The sequence below is a fragment of the Dioscorea cayenensis genome, chromosome 18 (assembly GCF_009730915.1).
Source record: "Dioscorea cayenensis subsp. rotundata cultivar TDr96_F1 chromosome 18, TDr96_F1_v2_PseudoChromosome.rev07_lg8_w22 25.fasta, whole genome shotgun sequence".
Lineage (NCBI taxonomy): Eukaryota > Viridiplantae > Streptophyta > Magnoliopsida > Dioscoreales > Dioscoreaceae > Dioscorea > Dioscorea cayenensis.
In genome coordinates, this window is record NC_052488.1 from 17,011,937 (window position 1) to 17,020,403 (window position 8,467).

The window sequence follows — 8,467 nt, forward strand, 5'->3', positions numbered from 1 at the left end:
TCAAACCAATTGAAAACACACCAAAAAAACTTAAAACACAACCTCAAAAAAAAAACCCCCACACTGCATATAAAAAACACCAATAGAACAACATCAAAAATGAAAAATAGCTAAACATCGAAAAGCACAACAACAACAGCATGGATGAAAATCAATTAGATTTCAAATATAAAAAGCAACTCATCATGAATCAAAAAAGGAGGCACTAACCTAGATAGGAAAAGGAGCGATGATGATCAGCGTTTAGGGATTGTGATCGAAGCAATGGTTGTGGCACTGATCTAGATTAAACCAATAATTTCTGTCTTTACGAAGAGCAAAAGAGAGGAGGCGTCATCACAGTCCCAGTCTAGGATAGTATCTCAAACCGACCACGCAATGTTGCCATGACGCTTCCCGGAAGTGAAGCCCTCGGCTGGCGTAACGCGATGTTGACTATAGTGTTGCCGCTGGACAGCACACAAATGCCAGGAAATCAAGGATGTGAGAGCAAAGCACCAGGGCTGTCATGGGTGATGATGATGGGGGCTTCGACCACGGGGGCTGCGAGTCGGTGCCGCCAAGGATGAAGGATCGTCGGCTTTGGTGCTAGCTTGTCGATGGGCTCTTGGATTGGTCGGCAGGCGGTGCTAGGCGGAGAAGAGGATGGAGGAAAAATAGAGTTGGGTTTGGGTTGGTCGGCAAGAGGAGAAGGAAGATGGGAAATGTGGGTTTGGGTTTAGTGACATGAGGAGGAGAAGAAGATGAGAAATGTGGGTTTGGGTTTGGCGGCAGGAGGAGGAGAAAATCGAGTTAAAGACAGTGGGAAATTTTGAGCTGGTTGGGGAAAACTAGACCTTGGGTTTTTCCAAACTTTAGTTTCAAAAGCCTTTTAAGTTTAAGCCTCCATTGTTTATAATAGGTAAAATTTCTCGATTGGTCCCTCTACTTTATCAGATCTACCCTTTTAGTCCCTCTACTTGTATTTGTATCAATTGAGTCCTTTTACTTTTAAAATTGAGAAATTCTAGTCCAATCGAAGACGTCCGTTGTCTTCACCGTCAGTGTGTGTTGAGATGGTATTTTTTAATATTAAGCAAGGATGACATGGATTTTTTTTAACATTGAAAAAAAGAGATAGGTTAAAAGAAATAATAAAAAATTCTAATCGGATCCTTGCCCGATCACCAATCCACTAATCCATGCCCTAAATCTTTTTGCCATCATTGTCATTCACGCCTTGCAGAGCCATCGTCATCATGGTCCACAACGAGGTGAGCGGTCATCATCATTTCCTAAACCCTCAGCATCCAAGTCGTGTGAAGTCATCCCCATCAAGTCGTAGAAGCACCCTCCCTTCATTAGCCCAATAAGGTTTTGCAATTTCTTTCTTTCTTTCTAAAGTGGATTTTCTTTGATTTTCTTAGTAATGGACTACAAACTTACCCTTTGTTAACCTATCGTTGTAGTTTCTCATGTATTTTAGTTCTTGTGTTGTAATTTATCATGTATTGTTCTTTTCTACACCATTGTATTAATTTGCCTTCATGTACTGATTTTATCCAGTGAACTAGGATTTATGGTTTCAAATGTTGAGTTGATATGTTGACATGTTCTCAAATGGAGCATTTAATTAGAAGGAGTTAGAGCATTTATTTCTCAGGAGGTAGGAGCACCATTTATATATATATATATATATATATACTTGCAGGGAGGTATATATATATATATATGCACATGGTAGTTTTGGGTGTTAGCTTTTGTTAGGTGTAGCAATGGGGACCACACAATAGGACTTGAATATTATTTTATGTGTTTGTGAGGGTGATAGCATGAGAAGCATTATTTGATGATTTGTTTGAAAATGGTGGATTTCTTATGTAATATGGTTGTGATACAATTCTAGAATTAAGTTCATGGTAGCAGTGTTTATTGGATTGCTTTTGGTTTAGCTATGATAGATGGGTGATTAATAACTTGAACCCTTTGCTTTTAATTTGGATGTTGAAGTCAATGAATCTTTTATTAGAAGTTCATAATAATTTCACTTTTAACTCTAGTAATTATATTATCTTGAAAACTCCACCAGAGAAACTAATGGCTATTGTTTTTCTTTGCAAAACTAAATTTCCTTTGTTTAATTAAAATTGAGGGTCAGCGTTGCTTGTATATTCATGCATATCTTAATTAATACAAATATATGATATCAAGATTCAATATCATTCAAATAAAATCCTGAATATTATTATGGATTCTAGACAATGAGCACTTGACTATCATTCATACCAGATAGCAACAGTAAATTCTTTAGATTCTGACATAAACCATACATGATCAAGTTTTGACATTCTTTTCGTGATTGTAGCCCTTGTCAAACTATGAGGTAATAAATAATTTGATTTGCTTTCATGGTTTGCAACATGCCTTATAATTTGTTGGTGAAATAGCATGTTGTTGCGTCATTCGTTCTTTCCCTGCCATTAAAACTTACAGAAATTGCTTATTGTATAGTAGTTCTGTTTGTAGCAATTGTATTGATATTGTTGTTATTGCTTTTGTGAAGTTACCATTTCTTGAAATTATATTTATTTTCTGATTTTTTACTTTCTGAATGTTGTTGTGCTTATCTAGTCATTGTTTGGTCCTACCACTAAAAAAAACAAGACAATATCATAGCATGCCAACTTGCAAAGCTTAGGGTTATGTTTGAAATTATCTAGTCATTCTAAATGTTTTTCCTTTATTTTAAATTTACAACTGATTAATAAGAGCTTGACAACTTGTAAAGCATTAGACTTTCCTATTTCCCTTTATAGATTGCCAAGACAGTGAAATTTTTCAAGCATAATAGCATAGCAAGTTGTAGTTATGCCTACTGATAAGCTAATGAAATTGTTAAGCATCATGGGATACCAGCCTTTTTTTAATGTATGCTAACATAATAAAATTACTAAATATTTTAGTATACCAATTTGTGAGGGTTAGGGTTAATATGAAATTATCCACTATGTCATTGACATATGTTCCTACATTTTGAGTTATGTCTCTCATGAAAACTTGCAAAACATAATTTGTACCCAGATTGATCTGGTTTGAATATCATTATTTCTTCATCTGGTTTGAATATCTTGTTATTGAAAGCCTTCTAGAGTATATTTGTACCCATATTGATAATTTGAACGGAGGTTTATAGTCCAAAAGAAGATTACTGGTTTGACTTGCTGTTAGTTTTGAGGACTGGCTTAGTCCAGAAGCTTCATACTTTCAGTACAGAGAACATTGCACTTTAACCTGGAGGACACGAACTAAAGTTCACTATTAATTTTATTAAGTGCTAGCATGCAGTCTTTTCCTCTTCCTTAATTGTGTGAAAATTTCCTCTTATTAAGTAAATTAGGTGGCATTTCATTGCTGTGCAACCACATGGAGGAATACATTGTTAAGTATCATCATGGAGGCACATTAGTAACAGAAGGTGATGTGAAATATTTGGATAGGACAGTTGCAGAATTTGCTGATGAACCTGATTAGCTGTCTTATTAGGATTTATTGGGGGATTTGAAAGATCTAGGGTATGATATTAAGAAGTCTGTTAATCTTTTTCTTATGGATAATGGCGGATCATTGAAAATTGTTAAAGATGATGTGGAAATTCTAGATTTAGTAGATCAATTGACGAGGAATCTTATGGTAGATATTTATGTGGACTGTTCAGATGTTAAGCATGGTGTGGAATTGCCAGATTCTTTATTTCCATGCCCTATTGGTGATCAAACATGTCTAGCTGTTACAAAATTGTCAGATACTTCAGTACTTTGTCCTGAACATGACAGTGGCTTAGGAGATGATGATGATGAGGAGGAGGAGGAGGAGATCTTAGTAGATGTCCCTGTTGTAGGCTCAGATGCAGATGACGAAAGGGACCAGGTCAGGGTTAAAGTAACCAAATATGTCCAGTTGAAAAAGGCTGTGCATGAAGATGTTGATGAAAATGATAATGACATTGGAGATGGATGCATGGCTGGTGATACTACACATGGGGAAGGACAAATTACAAGGCCAAATGCAACACAATATGGGAAAGTAGTTGGATTTGAAAGTGATTATATTGAATCATCATACCCAGGAAGTTTTGAAGACACTAGTGAAGAATCTGATGCAGATGATGCTATCATGCATAGGTCTATTAGAAAATATTACAATCCTGATGTGCCATTACCTGACTTCTTCTTAGATCTTAGATTTGCAAACCTGAAACATTTTAAGAGTGAACTTGTAGATTTCTCAACTAGGAAAGGATTTGAATTTAAATACATGAAAAATGATGCACTTTGGGTGAGAGGTAGGTGTTCTGCAAAGGGATGCAAGTGGTTGATTTTATGTTCATAGTGCAGTGCTAAGAAAATGTATGTGGTTAAACATTATGATACAAAACACTCATGTCTTCTTCAGACAACAAAGAACAGAAGGGTGACATCTCATGTTGTTGCGAAGAGATTTGGTGATCTAATAAGTGGTATGCTTTTTATTAGGCCCATTAACCTAAAGGCAATAGTTAGGAGGGAGTTAGGAGTGTTTGTTACAAACAAGGTGTGTAGAAATGCTAAAGGCTTGGTGCTTAAAAAAATTGAATAGCAGTTTAGACAAGATTTCATGGTGCTTAACAACTATGCAATGGAGCTAAAAGGGACAAATCCTAGCAGCACTATGATTATTGTCTCAGGAAGGCTATAGCTGGGAAATTTAACTTGGCATTTTTCTATGCAAAATTTTCTCTAATTTTCCTTTTTTGGAAACATTTTCTAATCAAAGTTATTCTATCCTAGAGGTCATGAAATACAAGCCCTACGATCACAAGGCTAATGTTTTCAGTTTCTCGATTGTGCTTTGGGAACTATTGACTAGAAAGGTACCTGCTGCATATATTCTGGACACCTTTATCATAAAGATGACTTCTTTCTTGAACTTCCAATTTCCCTTTTTAGCTTTAATATGAATATTTAACACCACTCCAAGCAACGGTAGCTGTGGTTCAAAAGGTATGTATCACTTTGAAATTTTATTTTTACAATTCCATTGAAATTTTTGTTCTGATTAAAACGAACCTTTCTGCTATAATATATGCTCTACTCTCATTCCTTTTGCTATTGGTTTCACATGCAACGTGCCATTTATTGGGATGTTCACTTGTAATTTGGAATTTTCAGCACAAGCTGCCCAAATATTAGATTTTACCCTTTAATCTTAATTGCCTTTCCTAGAAAAGTTCCACGTTAATCATGTCAAAAATTGTTCACAAGAATGGGCAAACTGCCATTTAAACTTATTTCGTTTCCCTTGGTGTATTCACGTCCAAGTAAATGGCCATGGTCAAGGATTTCATGCTGTAGTAAATGTTCTCATAGATATATATCACTCTGTTGGATCCTTATTATTGGAACTTTTTGTTTGTGGTTGCATGACATTTTGCGCATTAGACTAGATAGAACGGCTTTTACATGTTAATTACATAGCTCAAGGTTTTTATGTATTTATTACAGGGCCTGAGACCTACCATTCCTAAGCATACTCATCCTAAACTTACTGAGCTGCTTGAAAAATGCTGGCAGTGAGGTGCAGCTTTGAGGCCCAACTTTTCTGAAATTCTAGAGATGCTCCAAGTTATAGCGAAGGAGGTCAAATATCCATGCTCACTATCTTTCAGACTATCAGCCATCTTCTTTTGTGATGTTTACATCGGTTCTAATAATTCGATAATTTGATTGAACAGGTTGGTGATGAGCCAGATGACAAGCGCAAAGAGAAGTCATCCGGTGGGTTTCTCTAGATTCTCAGAAGAGATCTCTAAAATTACAGTAATTATTTCCCCATATTCCCTTGTGTTATTGTATCTGAATGTACAATAATTTTCTTTTCAATAACCTGCTGCTTAATTTTTAACATCCAACTTTGTTCAAGTCACTAAACAGTAGTTTGACTCACTCATTCCATTTTGTTTATGACAAGTGGTTAAAAACCCTCAAGGTAATTTAATGTGATGTTCATGATGCATTTTTACTTTACTTTATTTTTTGGTGACAATTGTATTGATGAATTAGAGGATTGTTGATGATTCATTTTTTTGTTGTGATAGAATGTTGGATTATTTGTATGGATTATTTGTATTTTTGGTATGAATGAAATGATGGATTTTGGATATTTAAACAGATAAATTTTTTATGGATCATTTATATTATTTGTATTTGTATGGACAATTTTTTCCATTTGCCCAATTAATTGTGCAGGTGTGAAAAAATAAATTCCATTGCTAATAGCTATGATAATCAATAACAAAAAATAGCGACTAATATTCCGTTATAAATGACAAATGATAATAGAAATTCCGTTGGAAATGGAAAAATATCATCAAAAATTCCGTTGCTAATTTATACATTAAAATTGAAAAATATAAATTCCGTTGTTATAACATAAAATTGCATCTAATATTCTATTTGCAATATAAAACTCGCAACGGAAACAAAAGAAAAGAACAACCAAGATTTCGTTGCTACAAGAAAAATAACAACGGAAATATTATGAATTTTGTAGTCAATGAAGACATAGCAATGGAACTTTTATTACAAATAAGATAATAGTGGCGGACATTCCATTGCTAAAATAAGAAAATAATTTTAGCAAAATAAAACTTTCATGTTGCTATAACAATAATAGTGACAGAACACGTTGCTATGCGAAAATAACAACGAAAATATATCAATGGAACTTTTGCAAACCATCAAAAAATGAATATTTTATTATAATATTAATGGCGGAGTGCCTATGTTTGGCAATGGAAGTCTCTATCGGCAAAACATAAGAAATAACGACAAAATTTTATAGTACTGACAGAATGTGAATAGCAACTTCCGTTGCTAAATATTTATAGCAACAGAAATGTAGTTTTTAACGGTGGAAAAATCCATTGCCTTTTCTTGTATTTCTTGTAGTGGCTTGTCTTTACACTCCTCCTTACGGGCATAAGCATGCCCACAAGGTTCTCTGGAAAAGGCTTATGGCCATAAGCAGGCATAAGGTGACCATAAGTCTGTCTAGCCTGTTTTCTTCAGTACTGGTTGATGCTGAGAGAGCTCCATCTTCATCGTTTTGGCTCTAAAATGCTTCTTTTGGCTCTCTCTCGTCTTTATGCACTGCCCAAAGTTTGAGAATGCAAAATATATCATGTTTCACATCAAATTCCATAATATTTCTCTAATTTATGCCTAATGAGTATACAAAATGATATTAAATGTTATATAATTGTACACTCATCAATCTTCCTTAAAGCTTTGGTACTATCAAATTAATTGACTTAAAACTAAAGATAACCTTTGAGTATTTCATTCATTTAATACAAGCACATATATAGTATTTACTAAGGTTTTAGCTCGCTAATCTCAACAAATCAAATTGATAACTATTTAAGTAAGTAATGATAGATTGAATGACTTAAGTACTAAATAATAAAAATTATGTTGAACTCTTTCTATATTCAAACCAACCTGCAGCTCATGAAGATCTATAACATATTGAACAAAGAGATGAGGCGTTGTTGAGAAATGGGAAAGTTTTCATTAGCCCTAGAATCAGGCTGATCAATTTGGAGAGAGAGTGCACATTAGGTATACACATACACATGTTACAATGAGCATCATTAGTTGACCCTTTGACTCAATTATTAATTCATCACATTCATGGGCCCAACAAATTGAATAACTCAAACATAAGGCTTACAATAGTAACACCCTCCCCTCTCTCAAGTTGGAGGGTGAGAAGATAATATACTCACACCCAACTTGGATAGAGCATCTTGGTGTTGAGGCCCGGTGAGGATTTTTGTAAAAATGTCTGCTAACTGTCTCTGTGCTGGTAGATGATGTACTAATAAAAAGCCCATTTGTAGCTGCTTTCTAACAGAATGACAATCAAGTTCTATATGCTTGGTTCTCTCATGGAATACTGGATTTTTGGCAATATGAATAGTGGCTTGATTGTGACAATGCAATGGTACTGGTAAAATAGATGACATAGTTAACTCATCTACCAATCTAGTCAACCATGCATGTTCAACACAAACTCTTCTCATGGATCTGTATCCAGCTTCTACAGAAGATAAGGCAACTATGTTTTGCTTTTTTGACTTCCAGGATAGGGGAGAGTTGCCTAACACTATAAAGAAACCACTCACTGATTTCCTACTATTGGGGCAAGTAGCCCAATCCGAGTCACAATAGGCCTTTAAGTCAAGCTTGGGATTTGCATTCATAAAAATTCCCTGACTTGGATTGTGTTTGAGATATCCAAGTGTATGTAGGGCTACTTCCATGTGAGTTTTGCAAGGTTTGGATAGAACTGGCTAAGGAACTGCACAACAAATGATATGCCTGGTGGGTTGTATGCTAGATAATTAAGTTTCCTTATCAAGAGCCTATATTGAATAGGATCTTCAAGT

General features: G+C 35.0%; 1 pseudogene; it reads left to right on the forward strand.

The window, feature by feature from the left end:
* The first annotated feature begins 386 nt into the window (after window positions 1-386).
* LOC120282844 lies at window positions 387-5,806 on the forward strand (annotated as a pseudogene).
* Window positions 5,807-8,467: the final 2,661 nt, after the last annotated feature.